Genomic DNA, 7,707 nt, shown 5'->3' with positions numbered 1-7,707 from the left:
AATGCATAAGCAGGGAAGAACTCAGTATCTGTGCACTGAAGGGAAGCAAGAAAAATTGGTGGTGACAGCTATGAAAAAAAGCCACGTGCTCCCACTTCTCACCTGTCTATCTGGGTCTTTACTGCAGGGCTTTCTTCCTTTTTGTCACCTCACTAATACAAACTTTCTTGCACCTGACCAAGCCTGACTCCATGTGCCCTGGTTTTGTGAGGTATAGGAAAATACTACAAAAAAATTAAAAAAGATGGGCTCTGTATAGACCTGGGTTTGAAATTCAATTCCAATACAAAGTGATCTGGAGTACAGTATTTAACTTTCCTAAAACTGTCCCCATTTTTTGTCATAACATAATAATAGTATCGCTCTTATAGAACTGATTAACTGATACACCGTTAGGTGTTCAGATAGTATCTCAATGAAATTATAACAAGTCACTTTTATTATCTGTCCCAGAGTCAAACCCGGGGTTTGAAATCATTAACAACCACAATGTCTTTGTCATCTCCATCGTACCATCCCACTTGGACCTTCACCTTCCTCCTTCCACTAAGCGTACCACTTTCTCACCATCCATTGCCCTCTATTTTCACTTTCCTTCTTTCCCAATTTAGATTCCCAAACACAAACTGTACAATCCCTTAACACCTTTGACTTTCTTGGTATTGCCTCTTATATCTGCCTGGAAGAACCCTAGCCTTTGTTACACCCAGCTACTTGTTTATCCCAGAACTTAAGTTGTTCACAGCAAATGGAGAAAGTCACACATCGGTGCATATCAAAACTATTTAAATACCAGGCTACTATTTGCCTTTTTCATTATATTGACATTTGCACTTATAGTATAAAAGTAATGACTGGTTAAACTAATTTTTTTATGGTAGTAGAAGCAGGATTTTAATACAATATTGAATTCTAGTATTTTCCATTTACAAACAATTATTAGCCCCACTCCATCAGTAAACATGGTTTTGATTTCCATACAAATATTCAGTTGCCCTTCTCATACCCTAAATACTCCTTCCCCCAAAAGCCCCTATCTCCTAAAGCCCAGGATACAGTGGTGAATGGGACTTTTCAATGGCTTGAGATTCCACACCAATGGGGCTGTCCTCAAGGCCAAGTGAGGAGTGTGGTCCTGAGAGCACTTCTCTCTCTGCTCCTAGTGAGGGCTGGATACATTGTGGGCAAGATGGCCCCACTCTCAGTTCTATGATAAACGTAGAAAACAGAACTTTTTGAGACCAAGTTGAAGATTTAGAAACTCAACCAGATCTTAGTAATATCATCATTTCCTTCATCAACAAGTTTTGATTTGAGTTCTTCAATTTCCCCAATTTTGTACACCTTGATTTAGCTTTCTGTATTTTTCTTAGTGCCTCTGAAATTGTATTAGCTTTGGGCTTCAGAAACCCTGGATTTGCCTCAACCTCACCCTCCCTTGAGGGTGAAATGAAAACGTGCAATCTCTATCCTCAAGAGATTTCGGTCTAGTGAGGGGACACAGGTGGGCAAACAGAGGCAGCCTCCCCACAGTCCCTACACAGTAGCATCCTGAGTCCTGCACCACCTCATGCATGTGTTCTCCATCATAGTCCTTGTAGTATTTGTCCTGTCAGCATCTGACTTCCTCCTCACCAGGAGGAAACTCAGTCATTTAGGAGCTCCTGGGGTCAGGATGTAGTGTCTTTGATCACAGGATCCCTCACCCCAAGCAAAGAGGAAGAGAGGAACGACTGCCTGAGAGTGGGGAAGGCTGTAATTGATCCCCACAGATGGTGCAGAGGCAGCAGGAGGAAGGCGCTCTGAAGTAGTTAAGCTTTCTCTGTAGTATTTTATCTTTCTTTGGATTCATGGGAATGGGATTAAAAGCCTGGAAGTATGTATGACATGCATGTCACCTTTGTCAAATATAAGATAAAAATAGAACAGAAAAGAGCACTTGTGGGGGCTGGGGAGATAGCTCAGTTGGTAGAGCGCTTGCCTTATAAGCACAAGGCCCTGGGTTCGATCCCCAGCACCAAAAAAAAAAAAAAAGAGCACTTATGTATTTTTCACATTACACATTACACATTATATCAGGCTTGCCTGGGAAGTTGTCTTAAAAATGCAGATAGCTAGACCTTGCTCTAGGACTACTTGATCAGACTTTCTATAGTTGGGACCTATATCTGAAATTGTAACACTCCATAAATAATTCTAATGTCCACTGCTAATTAAAACCCACAGATTTATTCTATGTAACATGTTTACAAATAACTAGAAGAGATATTGCATCACCTAGCTGTTGGTTTTTGCCTGCCTATCATCTCTTCCCCTTTTTCTAGTGATAACACCTGTCTTCCCTTTGGGGACAGCCCTGTTCCATTCTAAGTTGATGTGGTTTAAGTAAGACTGACCCCATGTCTGGCCACATATCCTGTGGCCAGTACTGGCCCCAGCAGTGGAACTGATAGCCCATTCTGGCCCTTCTATGTGCCCCATCCCCAAGCACATGATATTGGTTGGCTCAGAGATGGGCACATGATATCCATTAGTCCAATGTGATGCCATCCTAAACTCCTTGTGGGATGTTTTGGGAAAGAGAAGTCCTCTTTCCATTGGCATGGCCAGATGAAAAGAGGTCAGTCTGGGACTGTAAGAGAAACTGTTGGGGGTGAAGCTGACAGGGAAAATCAAATCCAAAAAACGGTGAGACAGGGCAAGTTCTGTGACTTTCTTTAAACCCTCAGGACCAACTTTGCTCACAGATGACTCTACTTAGAACCAGTATAATGGGTTTGCAGAAGCCAACTTATAACTGCAATTGTGTGACAATTTACATTTTTTTCTGTAAATTTGTTAAAAAAAAACAAATGGAATAATTCTTATAGTGATAATAAGAGTTAATATTTATTGAATACCTGTTATGTGCCAGTCACTGTTCTAAAAGCTTTATATACATTCAGACATTTAATCCTCATAATAACCTACAAGTATCTCCCTATTTTACAAACGGAGAAACTGAGGCACTTAGCTGCATTTCCATCAATCCCAGGTTCAACATACTTCCTGCTATTAGATCAGGATAATATTATAAAGATCATGCCTGCTATTTGAGAAACCATCACTTAAGTGAGTTATTGTATTTTTACAGGTTCACAGATTTATTCTATGTAACATTGCAGAAGTGTCTCGAGGAGGACTTCAGAGGATAAGAATGACGGTGGCTGCAGTTCAAGGTCACTGGTAACGTCTCTTTGTGCAGGAGGAAGGTTGGAAGGGTTCTTTTCTCTCTGCAAGATTAACTAGATAATCAAGAGTAGCATACTACTCTCAGAAATCTAGACTCCCACAGAAAGAAGACGAATGAGGAAATAGCAGCACGTTGCCATGGCAGAGAAGATGGGGAGTTGCCTTCTGGGCTATCTCCTGGCAACCATTTGACAAGGAGCTGCTCTTGACTTTGAATTACAGGCTAGGAAGGGACCACTTGGGGATCATTTGCAAGAGAACTTTAATCAAGCTTACCTGGGTGTCTCAGGAGCAGCCCGGATTTATTAATAGAAAATAAATATAACTTCAGGCACCCCTCAGTGGACCATTTCCTCAGTCTGACTAGTCATGAAAGCAAGAAAGGTTTTGCTCATACAAGAGCCTTCTACTTCAATTTTCTGAAAGCAGCATGTCCAATGCCAAGGAAAGATGAGCCCTGATTTGCAAATGTCTCTACCCTGGGGGTCAAACCATGAAAATGGTAGAATCTGGGATACATTCTGGAAGCAGTTGCCAAAAATTTTGCCCTTGTCCAATGAGAGGAAGACATTCTCATTTAGAACAAGGAACACTGTATGTAGTGAATCAGGTAAGTCATTCATCCTGGCTTACTTGGAACTTTCCTTGTTTTAGCACTGAAAGTCCAGGTCCCAGGAAACCTGGAATGGTTTGCCAGGATTGCCTCCTCTTAAAAGGGAAAATTCCACATCTCAGTTATCTCAGGCTATTGGGGCCGCTGTCACAAAATTCCATACACTGGGTAGCTTAATTAATAGTCCAGTATCAGGAGATCTGGAACCATTGTGGTCAGGCTCCGGTGAGGTGAGTCTTGGCTTGTAGATGGCTGCTTTCATGATGTTTTCTACATAAGAGTGCGAGAGAGAGAGAGAGAGAGAGAGAGAGAGAGAGAGAGAGAGAATGATTTTGAGATCACTCTCTGGTTTCTTCTTAAAAGAATATTAAGCTCATCATGAGGACCCTACACTCAAGATCCCATCTGATTACCTCCCAAAGGGGGCCTCAACATATGAATTTTGGGGAGCACCTTCAGTTCACAATATGAGGCACACTGGGACAGTTGGTCATCTCTGGGTGACCCATCTTCTCCAATGGTCACCTTTGTAATGCTTTCTTAGAAATAAGAGTATACCTCTCCAACATGTAGATGTATTTCCTTTCTCCTTTTGACTTTCCCATTGGCTCAGCCCATTTGGACTAAGCATCAAATGGACAATTGTCTGCTTGCATCTGAGGTAATTAACCAATAAATTAAACAATAACCTGTCCACCTTGTAAACACAGTCTCAAACACACCTCAAACTTCACCTGCTTTGAGAAGCCTTTCTTGACCCTCTCGCCAGCAGTCTGCATTCTGTTCTAAAGGATCCAGAGCACAGCTGGTGCTAAACAAATAACTAGAAGGATAGTCTCTCTAATTATGTTTGTCTTCCAAGGTCTTTCCTTGCCTGTGTATATTTTTACAGTCTGGTCCTGTACCTTCTCAACTCTGAGGTCAACATGTATGTCTGCTACCTCTGACAATAACTTGTTGTTGCATGATGGTGGCTTCGTCAATACCCTTTCCAGATACCAGCCTTTGCAAGGGATTAGTGGTTCTGAGGTGGTTAAAGTCTCTCAGTCAGGGTTTGACTTTAGAGACCCAGGGGATACAGACACAAAGAGCAGAGGTTCTCAACCATGACTGCACATTGGAATCACCCTGAAAAATTAACTCAATCTCTAGATATGGGACCTGAGCATCAACATTTAAAAAATCTCCCTGGGTTTTTCCTACATTCAGTCAAGGTTGAAAACCACTGGCCTGAAGATCTTTGAGGACTATCAAGAGCTACAGGACATAATTATTCTAGGAAAATTTATCTTTTCCAGAATAAAACCCATAGATGCTAGCAGTGCTTTAGCAAAAATCTTGTCTTCTGTTTTTAAACATATACTGTACTTATTTTTAATTACAATAATTACAAATTACCTGTGCAAAGTTTCTAAAGTTTAAAAGTCCATAGGTTGATTTTTTTAAAGCAAAAAAGTCATTTTTTTCTAGCTCCTATTCCAGAAGTAACTTTCTTATTAGTATGGGTATATCCATTCAGACCTTTTCCATTGCTAATATATTTGCATTTCTCTGTGTATACACACAGATTTTTAAAAAATATATTTTTAGATGTTGATGCACCTTTATCTTATTCATTTATTTATAGGTGGTGCTGAGAATCAAACCTAGTACCTCACACATGCTAGTAAGGGCTCTACCACTGAGCCACAACCACAGCCCCAGAATGTTTTTTATATAAATGCAATCATGCTTTTTACATTGGTTTCAAATTTTCTTTCTCATTAAGACATCGAGTCTTCTAGATATTTCTAAGCTACCCTATCTATGTTCACTTCATTCCTTTTGATTGCTTAATCTCTTAAATTGGACAACCCATAGTTCATTTCACCATTCCTAGTTAATGGGCACAAGCTGTTTCCAGAGTTTTGTTGAAACAGACACTGCAGCTGTTACCAAATGAGGTGCTTTTGCCCCTGCATAGTATGCCAAGCTCTGAAATGATGTTTTGCAAAAGGCAAAGAGTTTACTTACAAGGCAGCCAAACATGAGGAAACAGGGATGCTAGAATCAAACCTGCCTTCCTAAGGATAGGCTTTGGGGTGTTTATAGGATAAAGAAGCAGGTGGTCTAAGGCATGGGGGAAGGAGATTGGAGGTAAGAAAAAGTAAAAGGGGTGTTCTGCACATGTGTAACCAAACCTCATGACACTTCCTAGAATAAGTGTCAGAAAATGGCAGCATTAGCGGCTCTGAGGGTGGAGTTGGCCTGCTGATGTCTAAAGGTCATCCCTCCGACACTTGCTCAGGCCCAAGGGAAGGGTCAGTGGCTTTGACCAGTTGCAGAGACACAAAAGCTGCCACCAGGTTCCTGAAAACCAACTGAGGCAACTGTTACCATTGTGACCTCCATGACAAAGGTGTGGAACATTCTGGAAGGCATGCCAGAATGTGAGTGATGCTATTATAGAAAGTACAATGGATTTCATTTAATAATTTGGAAAAACACACACACAAACTCCAGTACTTAATTATAGAACCCATATGTTAACCCGTCATACCTTAGAAGTCTTGCAACAGAGAACTTTGAGAACTAGGATAAGGTCATGGAATAAGAGCTACCAAACTGACACCAAATAACTCTTTCAGATCCAGGTGATTCCTGCTATTATCACTAGTCATATTCAATTAAGCTGCAGCTGACAGAATTGGCAAATCCTAAACAATTAATTCTCCCGAGAATAATACAGGCTAGGCTCCTCTCGACTCCGGTCACATTTTTTTTTTTGTCAGCCAATCAATTCATAACCTTGTTCTGTGTGTGTTTCTGTTCGAAGGCACCACATTTAATATATATTGTTGTTTCATGAACTTTGAACTCATGGCTACTAGTACCATGACTCACACCTACGTGAGGTTTACCTAGCACGTGTGTTTTCTCAGTAAGGCAGATCCCTGCCTTCTTAGGCTTAGGAACACTAAAGAGTGCTTCAACCCTATGCTTTGGGTCTGTTTTAAGCAGTAAAATTATCATCCAAAACATGAAAATGTGGTAATAGATAGATCATGGAACGGATACTTGTTTACAGTATGAAACAAGAAGGCAGAGTGTCGGCTTGGTTGACCACAGCTGGGGACTGTGTCAAGGGGAAGACTCAGAATTTTTAACTGCTCTGTGAATGTCTATGAGTGAACCAGAAGTAGTCAAGTATTGATTTTGGGGTTGCAAATACATTTTGGCAAGTAGGCAAATTCACAAGTACAGAACCTGCAAACAACGAGAATTGCCTGCATTTTGTTTGACTAGCATGGTGATGCCAAAAAAAGAAAGAAAGAAAGAAAAAAGAAAAGAAAAGAAAGAAATTTGAGTTGATCTGAATGAGATTGCCACGTGCCTTCTCCAGCTCCACACATTGCCCACCACTCCGTTATTTACCGCTGACTGCTTCACACTTTTATCCCCACCCCACCCCACCCCCACCCGGCCGAGGGGCTCCTGGGAGGTGAAAGGCCTCTTCTTCATAGATGCATCGGATACACTGTCTTCTGTGTTACTTGGTCCCGGTGAAAGGGTGAGGGTAAGATCAAGGGCAGATTTGGAGGGGAAGGAAGTTAGAAAACAGCCCAGCAGGGGAAGGGGCGAGGACCCCATTCCCACCTTCTACTCACAGCAATTAAGTAGCCCTTTTCTAGACTCCTGAACTGTGTCCATGGAGACAGTTTAACACAAGTTTACATTTCTAGCCATCTGGGAGGAAAATCTTTTGATAAATATTTTGCTTCATTGCTGGATAAAATGATGATAAAATAATATAGCATCACCTGGAACATGAGATAATTCCTGCTGCGGTGACTTCCTCACTGAATGCCCCCAGCCATTTTCCT

The 7,707-nt window shown here is 41.3% G+C and overlaps 1 non-coding gene across 1 annotated transcript; it reads left to right on the top strand.

Annotated features, from left to right (window-relative positions):
* The first annotated feature begins 1,955 nt into the window (after positions 1-1,955).
* On the top strand, positions 1,956-2,020 carry Trnai-uau (transfer RNA isoleucine (anticodon UAU)). The gene has a single exon. It is a non-coding gene; the product is annotated as a tRNA-Ile (tRNA).
* The last annotated feature ends 5,687 nt before the right edge of the window (positions 2,021-7,707 follow it).

This window comes from Sciurus carolinensis, chromosome 3 (genome assembly GCF_902686445.1).
Source record: "Sciurus carolinensis chromosome 3, mSciCar1.2, whole genome shotgun sequence".
Lineage (NCBI taxonomy): Eukaryota > Metazoa > Chordata > Mammalia > Rodentia > Sciuridae > Sciurus > Sciurus carolinensis.
The sequence above is the reverse complement of the archived record's forward strand: the minus strand, read 5'-3'. Positions and strand labels throughout refer to the sequence as shown.